This window comes from Oratosquilla oratoria, chromosome 10, assembly GCF_046742065.1.
Source record: "Oratosquilla oratoria isolate Oo_2021 chromosome 10, ASM4674206v1, whole genome shotgun sequence".
Lineage (NCBI taxonomy): Eukaryota > Metazoa > Arthropoda > Malacostraca > Stomatopoda > Squillidae > Oratosquilla > Oratosquilla oratoria.
Genome location: NC_134786.1, coordinates 46,316,106 through 46,323,605, shown reverse-complemented (window position 1 = coordinate 46,323,605; position 7,500 = coordinate 46,316,106). Strand labels below are relative to the sequence as shown.

At 39.2% G+C, this 7,500-nt stretch overlaps 1 pseudogene; it reads left to right on the top strand.

Annotated features, from left to right (window-relative positions):
• The window catches only part of LOC143028887 (uncharacterized), a 380,747-nt pseudogene that overhangs the window by 371,405 nt on the left and 1,842 nt on the right, over positions 1 to 7,500 (top strand).

Genomic DNA, 7,500 nt, shown 5'->3' with positions numbered 1-7,500 from the left:
TTTCAAAGGGAAGGGAGGAGAGGCAGAAGGAGGAACTTCAAGCACTTCTAGCTCGGCTATCGAATTATATAAAAAGAAAGATAACAATGGCGCAGGAAGTTGGGGCGTCTAATTGGCTGACAGCACTACCAATCAGGGCAAAGGGATTCACCCTAAACAAAAGAGAATTCACGGATGCCATTGCCCTGAGGTATGGATGGCCATTAGGAGGGCTGCCTAACAGATGCTCCTGTGGTGTACAATTTACTACAGACCATGCAATGATATGCAAGCAAGGTGGATTTATTTGCATGCGACACGATGAGGTAAGAGATCTCACTGCCCAAATGCTTCAGGAGGTGTGCAAGGATGTGACTATCGAACCAACATTACTCCCACTAGGAGGGGAGAACTTCAGATACCGCACGTCCAACACATCAGATGAAGCAAGAGTGGATGTCAGCGCAAGAGGTTTCTGGACACGGGGACAATTGGCTTTCTTTGACATGCGAATATTTGATCCGATGGCCCCCTGTTACAGCAACCTAACTATTGAGGCATCCCACTCTCGGAACGAGCATGAGAAGATCAGGATGTACGATGAGCGCATACAGAATGTAGACCAGGGCTCATTCACTCCTATAACCTTTACGACTTCAGGTGGGATGGGTCCTAGAGCAAAGGCATTCTACGCTCGGCTGGCTGAGGTAATGGCTGAAAAGAAACAACAACCAAAAAGCAGCATTGTTTCATGGATGAGATGTAGACTATCATTCTCACTCCTAAGATCAGCCCTCTTGTGCCTGAGAGGTACCAGGTCCCCACCACCCAAATCAACACATATACAAAACCTGGATTTTGAGCAGACGGTGGTTGACAGTAGGATAAATGAACTTTTGTACTAGGCATTATTAAAAATAAATAAATAAATAAACAAATGAAAGGGTCGTCGACCACAGTCATTGGCGGGAGAGGGGCCAATGAACTGTGTCTGTGGAAGACAGACCCCGCTGCTTCCACCACACAGTTCCAATAGGATGGAGGTCGTATCTTGATTGAGTAGTAGTAGTAGTAGTAGTAGTAGTAGTAGTAGTAGTAGTAGTAGTAGTAGTAGTAGTAGTGGAAGGCACCACTTAGGGAGACCCTGTGGCCATGGCAATGTCCGCGCTCGGCCTTATGCACCTGCAGCAGAAGATACAATATGAGGACACTAGGGTCAAACAGTAGCATATGTAGATGATCTCACGGGGACAGAAAAGTAGCTGACTTAAAAAAAGTAATGGGATCTGGTGTTGGCACACGGCCCGGGCTTGGGTTACATTCCGAATGCAAAGAAGTTTGTCCTCATAGTGAAGCCAGAGTACTTTGACGATACCAAAATCCTCTCTGAGAACAGTGAAGCGAAGGTAACAAAAGAGGGGGAAAGACATCTCGGTGCAGTGATCGACTCAGAATCCTTTAAAAAGAAATATGTTGAAAAGAATGTTAATGAATGGGTGGCGGAAGTTAGGCTTCTAGCCAACTTTGCAAAGACCGAACCGCAGGTGGCATATGCCGCATTCATATATGGTGTTCAACATAAGTGGAACTACATATCAAGGACGGTTCCGAACATCACGGACATACTAAGACACCTTGAAGAAACCATCAGAAACGAGCTAATACCGGCCATTACCAACGGACGGACAATAAACGATTAGGAAAGAAAACTCATTGAATTTCCACCTAGAATGGGAGGGCTAGGTATCTCCAACCCGCTAAACCTTGCTGACACAGAACACCAAAACTCCATGAAACTCACGTCCTCATTGACAAACAACATCGTGTCACAAGATCAACGGAAGGAGACTATTATGGAGGAAATCAATGAAATTAGAAGAAACATTTCAAAGGGAAGGGAGGAGAGGCAGAAGGAGGAACTTCAAGCACTTCTAGCTCGGCTATCGAATTATATAAAAAGAAAGATAACAATGGCGCAGGAAGTTGGGGCGTCCAATTGGCTGACAGCACTACTAATCAGGGCAAAGGGATTCACCTTAAACAAAAGAGAATTCACAGATGCCATTGCCCTGAGATATGGATGGCCATTGGGAGGGCTGCCTAACAGATGCTCATGTGGTGTACAATTTACTCCAGACCATGCGATGATATGCAAGCAGGGTGGATTCATTTGCATGCGACATGATGAGGTAAGAGATCTCACTGCCCAAATACTTCAGGAGGTGTGCAAGGATGTGACTATCAAACCAACATTACTCCCACTAGGAGGGGAGAACTTCAGATACTACACGTCCAACACATCAGATGAAGCAATAGTGAATGTCAGCGCAAGAGGTTTCTGGACACGGGGACAATTGGCTTTCTTTGACATGCGAGTATTTGATCCGATGGCCCCCTGTTACAGCAACCTAACTATTGAGGCATTCCACTCCCGGAACGAGTATGAGAAGATCAGGATGTACGAAGAGCGCATACAGAATGCAGACCAGGGCTCATTCACTCCTATAACCTTTACGACTTCAGGTGGGATGGGTCCTAGAGCAAAGGCATTCTACGCTCGGTTGGCAGAGGTAATGGCTGAAAAGAAACAACAACCCAAAAGCAGCATTGTTTCATGGATGAAATGTAGACTGTCATTCTCACTCTTAAGATCAGCCCTCCTATGCCTGAGAGGTACCAGGTCCCCACCGCCCAAATCAACACATATACAAAACCTAGATTTTGAGCAGACGGTGGTTGACAGTAGGATAAATTAACTTTTGTATTAGGCATTATCAAAAATAAATAGATAGATAGATAAATAAATAAAAGGGTCGTCGACCACAGTCATTGGCGGGAGAGGGGCCAATGGACTGTGTCTGTGGAAGACAGACCCTGCTGCTTCCACCACACAGTTCCACGAGGATGGAGGTCATATAAAAAAAAGTAGTAGTACTAGTAGTAGTAGTAGCAGTAGTAGTAGTAGTAGTAGTAGTAGTAGTAGTAGTAGTAGTAGTAGTAGTAGTAGTAGTAGTAGTAGTAGTAGTAGTAGTAGTAGTAGTAGTAGTAGTAGTAGTAGTAGTAGTAGTAGTAGTAGTAGTAGTAGTAGTAGTAGTAGTAGTAGTAGTAGTAGTAGTAGTAGTAGTAGTAGTAGTAGTATCCACGAGGATGGAGGTCGTAAAGTAGTAAAAAAAAAAAAAAAAAAAGTAGTAGTAGTAGTAGTAGCAGTAGTAGTAGTAGTAGTAGTAGTAGTAGTAGTAGTAGTAGTAGTAGTAGTAGTAGTAGTAGTAGTAGTAGTAGTAGTAGTAGTAGTAGTAGTAGTAGTAGTAGTAGTAGTAGTAGTAGTAGTAGTAGTGGTCGACCACAGTCATTGGCGGGAGAGGGGCTAATGAACTGTGTCTGTGGGAGACAGATCCTGCTGCTTCCACCACACAGTTCCACGAGGATGGAGGTCGTATTTTGTTGTTAAAAAAAAAAAAAAAAAAAAAAAAAAAAAAAAAAAAAAAAAAAAGTAGTAGTAGTAGTAGTAGTAGTAGTAGTAGTAGTAGTAGTAGTAGTAGAGTAGTAGTAGTAGTGGTAGTAGTAGTAGTAGTAGTTGTTGTAGGTGATAGTGGATTGTGAAATATTCCCTATACCCTACACAATTTTCATTTTCTCCACTATTATCCAAGCATCCCCACATCTTCCTCCTCCTGCTCCTCCGGTTCTTCCTCCTAATCCTCCTCTTTTTTCTCCCCTCCTCCTCATCTTTCTCCCCTCCTCCTCTTCCTCCCCTCAACTTCCTCCTCCTCTTCTTTTCCCTCCTCCTCCTTCTCCTCTTCCCCCTCCTCCTCCTCCCCTCAACCTCCTCCTCCTCATCTTCCCCTCCTTCTCCTCTTCCCCCTCCTCCTCCTCCTCTTCCCTCTCCTCCTACTCCTTTTCCTCCTCCTCCTCCTACTCTTCTTCTTCCTCCTCCTCATCCCACAACAGTTTCCATACCCACGTCTATATGTAAATTTAATTCATACATCTACAGACTTATCTCCTTGCGTGTCTAAGAAAAAGATTGAGGTTTCACTTTTCGTTTCCTATCATAGTCTGAGGGCGGTCTACGGAAAACACGGTGGCACTGAGTGAGCAAAAATGAAAGTGAGAACAAATGTGAGAAAGTGAGATGGGGAGAGTATGTGAGAGATCGAAGAAGTACATGAAACCGTGAGTGAGTGCGTGAGTGGGTTAGTGCGTGAGTGAATGCGTGAGGCGTGAGTTAGTGACTGAGGTGGGAGTGAAAGTGAGAGTAACAGTGAAAGTGAGACTTTAGGAAGATGAAAATGAAAAAACATAAGATACAGAGAAACAATGAATAAATAAATAAATAGATAAAAAAAAGAATAAATAAACAAATAAATGAATAAATAAAAAATAAATGAATAAATAAATAATTAAATAAATAAATAAATAAATAAATGAATAAATAAATAAATGAATAAATAAATAAATAAATAAATAAATATACAAATAAATAAACAAATATATAAATAAATAAATAAAAAAGACAAAAATATTGAAAAAATCAAGAACAAGAAAAAATGAGGTAAAAGAAAGTGAGAGAGGGAGTGAGGGAGAGAGTGAGGTAGGGATGGAGGGAGGGTAAGTGTGGAGGGTGGAGAAGAGGGACTTGGGATCGATGGAAAGGACTACGGAGCAAGTGGAGGACAAGCGAAGACAAGCAAACCTGAGCAAGCAGGTACTTGTAGCATCACTTCTTGTGTCTTTTTTTTTCCACTTTAGGGTGTGGTCCTCGGAACGCGGAAGATCAGGGTTCGATCCCCGGTCAGTGAAAAGCACTTTCATGGCTTTCGAACCACACTCCACTACGGCAGACATCAAAGGTGCGGTAGATCAGTGTCGCAAATATATGCTAACACCTCGACAGCATGATCGAGCTAATTACACTTGTTTCAGACTTCATTCATATGCACAGCCATTCCAGCATACCCTGAAAATTTAACATCCACTTCACCGTACATATAACCTTACCAAGCCGGTTTAAGCCAGTGTGGTGAGGTACAGAGGCCGTATCTTCCTTTAGGGGATAGGCCGGTCCTGCAGTAGGTTATTGAGGTTTGAATACACATACACTATACTCCACTACGCAGGGTGTGGTCGATTAGTCCAATGGAGACAATATTGCTATATAATTTTCATCTTCTTGGTAATCCATATTCATTTACATGCTTATTTATTGACTAGGTATATAACTATTGATCTTAACATACAATTAGACCTCAGAATCGACGTCCTTATTCCCTCCGGCTTGAATTTGATCTCGCACGCATTAAGTCCACCTTATGTAACCACAGCCATTTAACGGTTACACTGGCGACAGCCTAGTACAGGTTACACTACTTCGTTTTTTGTTGTTCCATTTGGACTTCTCCATGTCAATTTACGACCTACACGCTTTTTGAAGAATTTTTTTTATTATCTTCCTGTACTCCGCAAAACTGACTAAAATCTCGCCTCTGTCATTTCTTTCACCTACTCCAAACTTCCCAATGCATGACTCATATCCCATCTTCTTCCCCACTTTAGCATTAAAGTCGCCTATTACCACTTATATATATATAAATATATATATATATATATATGTATATATATATGCATATATGTATATATATATATATATATGTATATATATGCATATATATATATATATATATGTATATATGTATATGTACATATATATATGTATATATATCTATGTGTATAAACATATATATATTTATATATATGTATATACATATATATATATATTTATGTGTATAACATATATATACATATATATAATTTATATATATGTGTAATATATATATATATGTATATATATATATATATATATATACATATGCGTATGTGTGTATGTGTGTATATATATATGTGTATATATATATATATATATATGTATATAACAATATATATGTATGTATATATATATATATATATATATATATATATATATATACATATATGTGTGCGTGTGTGTTGTGTGTGTGTGTATGTATGTATATATCATATATATATATACATGTATATATATACATATATATGTATGTATATATGTATATATATACATATATATGTATATATATATGTATATATATACATACATATATATATATATATATATACATATATATATATATATATATTGTAGTATAAAGTGGAGACAGATAAGTGGAAGGTGGCAAGGGGAGCAGGATGATGCAGAAGTCAATATTCTCTCTGAGGAAGACATCCGCCATAACATAAGAGAATATTCACTCCTGCATCATCCTGCGTCCCCTTGCCACCTTCCACTCATCTATACATACATTCATATATATATATATAATATATAATATATTATATATATATATATATATATACATATACATATATATATAAATATATATATATATAAATAATATATATATATATATATATATTTATATATATACGTAAGAGAAATTTATGAAGTGAATTGTAACCCCCCAAAAAATCGTTATCCTACATAATGATTCATTGATACTTATCAATTTGATTTACATTGTAAGGACGTTTTTTTTTATTATTATAAAACCATAACATAATAGTCGATGAGACACCGCTGAAAGAAATGTTATTTACGTCTTGGTTACAAGATATACAACACAAAAGAATTACATATGAAACAAAGTGACTTATGGTGTTGCCTAATATGTGTTGCTAAACTGAAAGAAACAGATGTTTCAGGAAGAGTGTGTTGTTTCAGATTGAATGATGTTGTAGGAATTATGATATGGATTTTTTTTTTTTCACTTTGGAACAGTGGCATTGTAATGGCATTCTCCTTGCAGTGGCATCAGGAACTGTGACGTCACAAAATTGATGTTGCAGATGTATCCATACGTTTCAACGTCACGGGCTAAAAAAAAATATATATATATAGCACTGCTGTGACACTCTAACCTTACAATGCCAGTTTGTGTTGCGGTGCCACAGCGCTCTATTTTGTAGAGGAACTGTGGACTTGAATATGTAAGAAAAAGAAAACACCTCCTTTGTCAGTTTGGGAGGAGGAAGAGGAAGAGAAAGAGGTGAAGGAAGAGGAGGAGGAGAGGAATAGAGGGGATGACAGAGAAGAGAGGCAGGTGAGAACTAAAGTGAGAAACAGAGAAATAAGAATAAAAAAGAGAAACATAAATAAGGGAAGATGTGTCAGTGAACGATAGAGAGGGAGAGAGGGGGAGGGAGAGAGAATGTGTGTGTGTGTGTGTGTGTGTGTGTGTGTGTGTGTGTGTGTGTGTGTGTGTGTGTGTGTGTGTGTGTGTGTGTGTGTGTGTGTGTGTGTGTGTGTGTGTGTGTGTGTGTGTGTGTTGTGTGTGTGTATGTGTGTGTGTGCGTGTGTGTGTAAGTGTGTGTGTGTGTGTGTGCGTGTGTGTGTGTGTGTGTGTGTGTGTGTGTGTGTGTGTGTATGTGTGTGTGTGTGTGTGTGTGTGTGTGTGTGTGTGTGTGTGTGTGTGTGTGTGTGTGTGTGTGTGT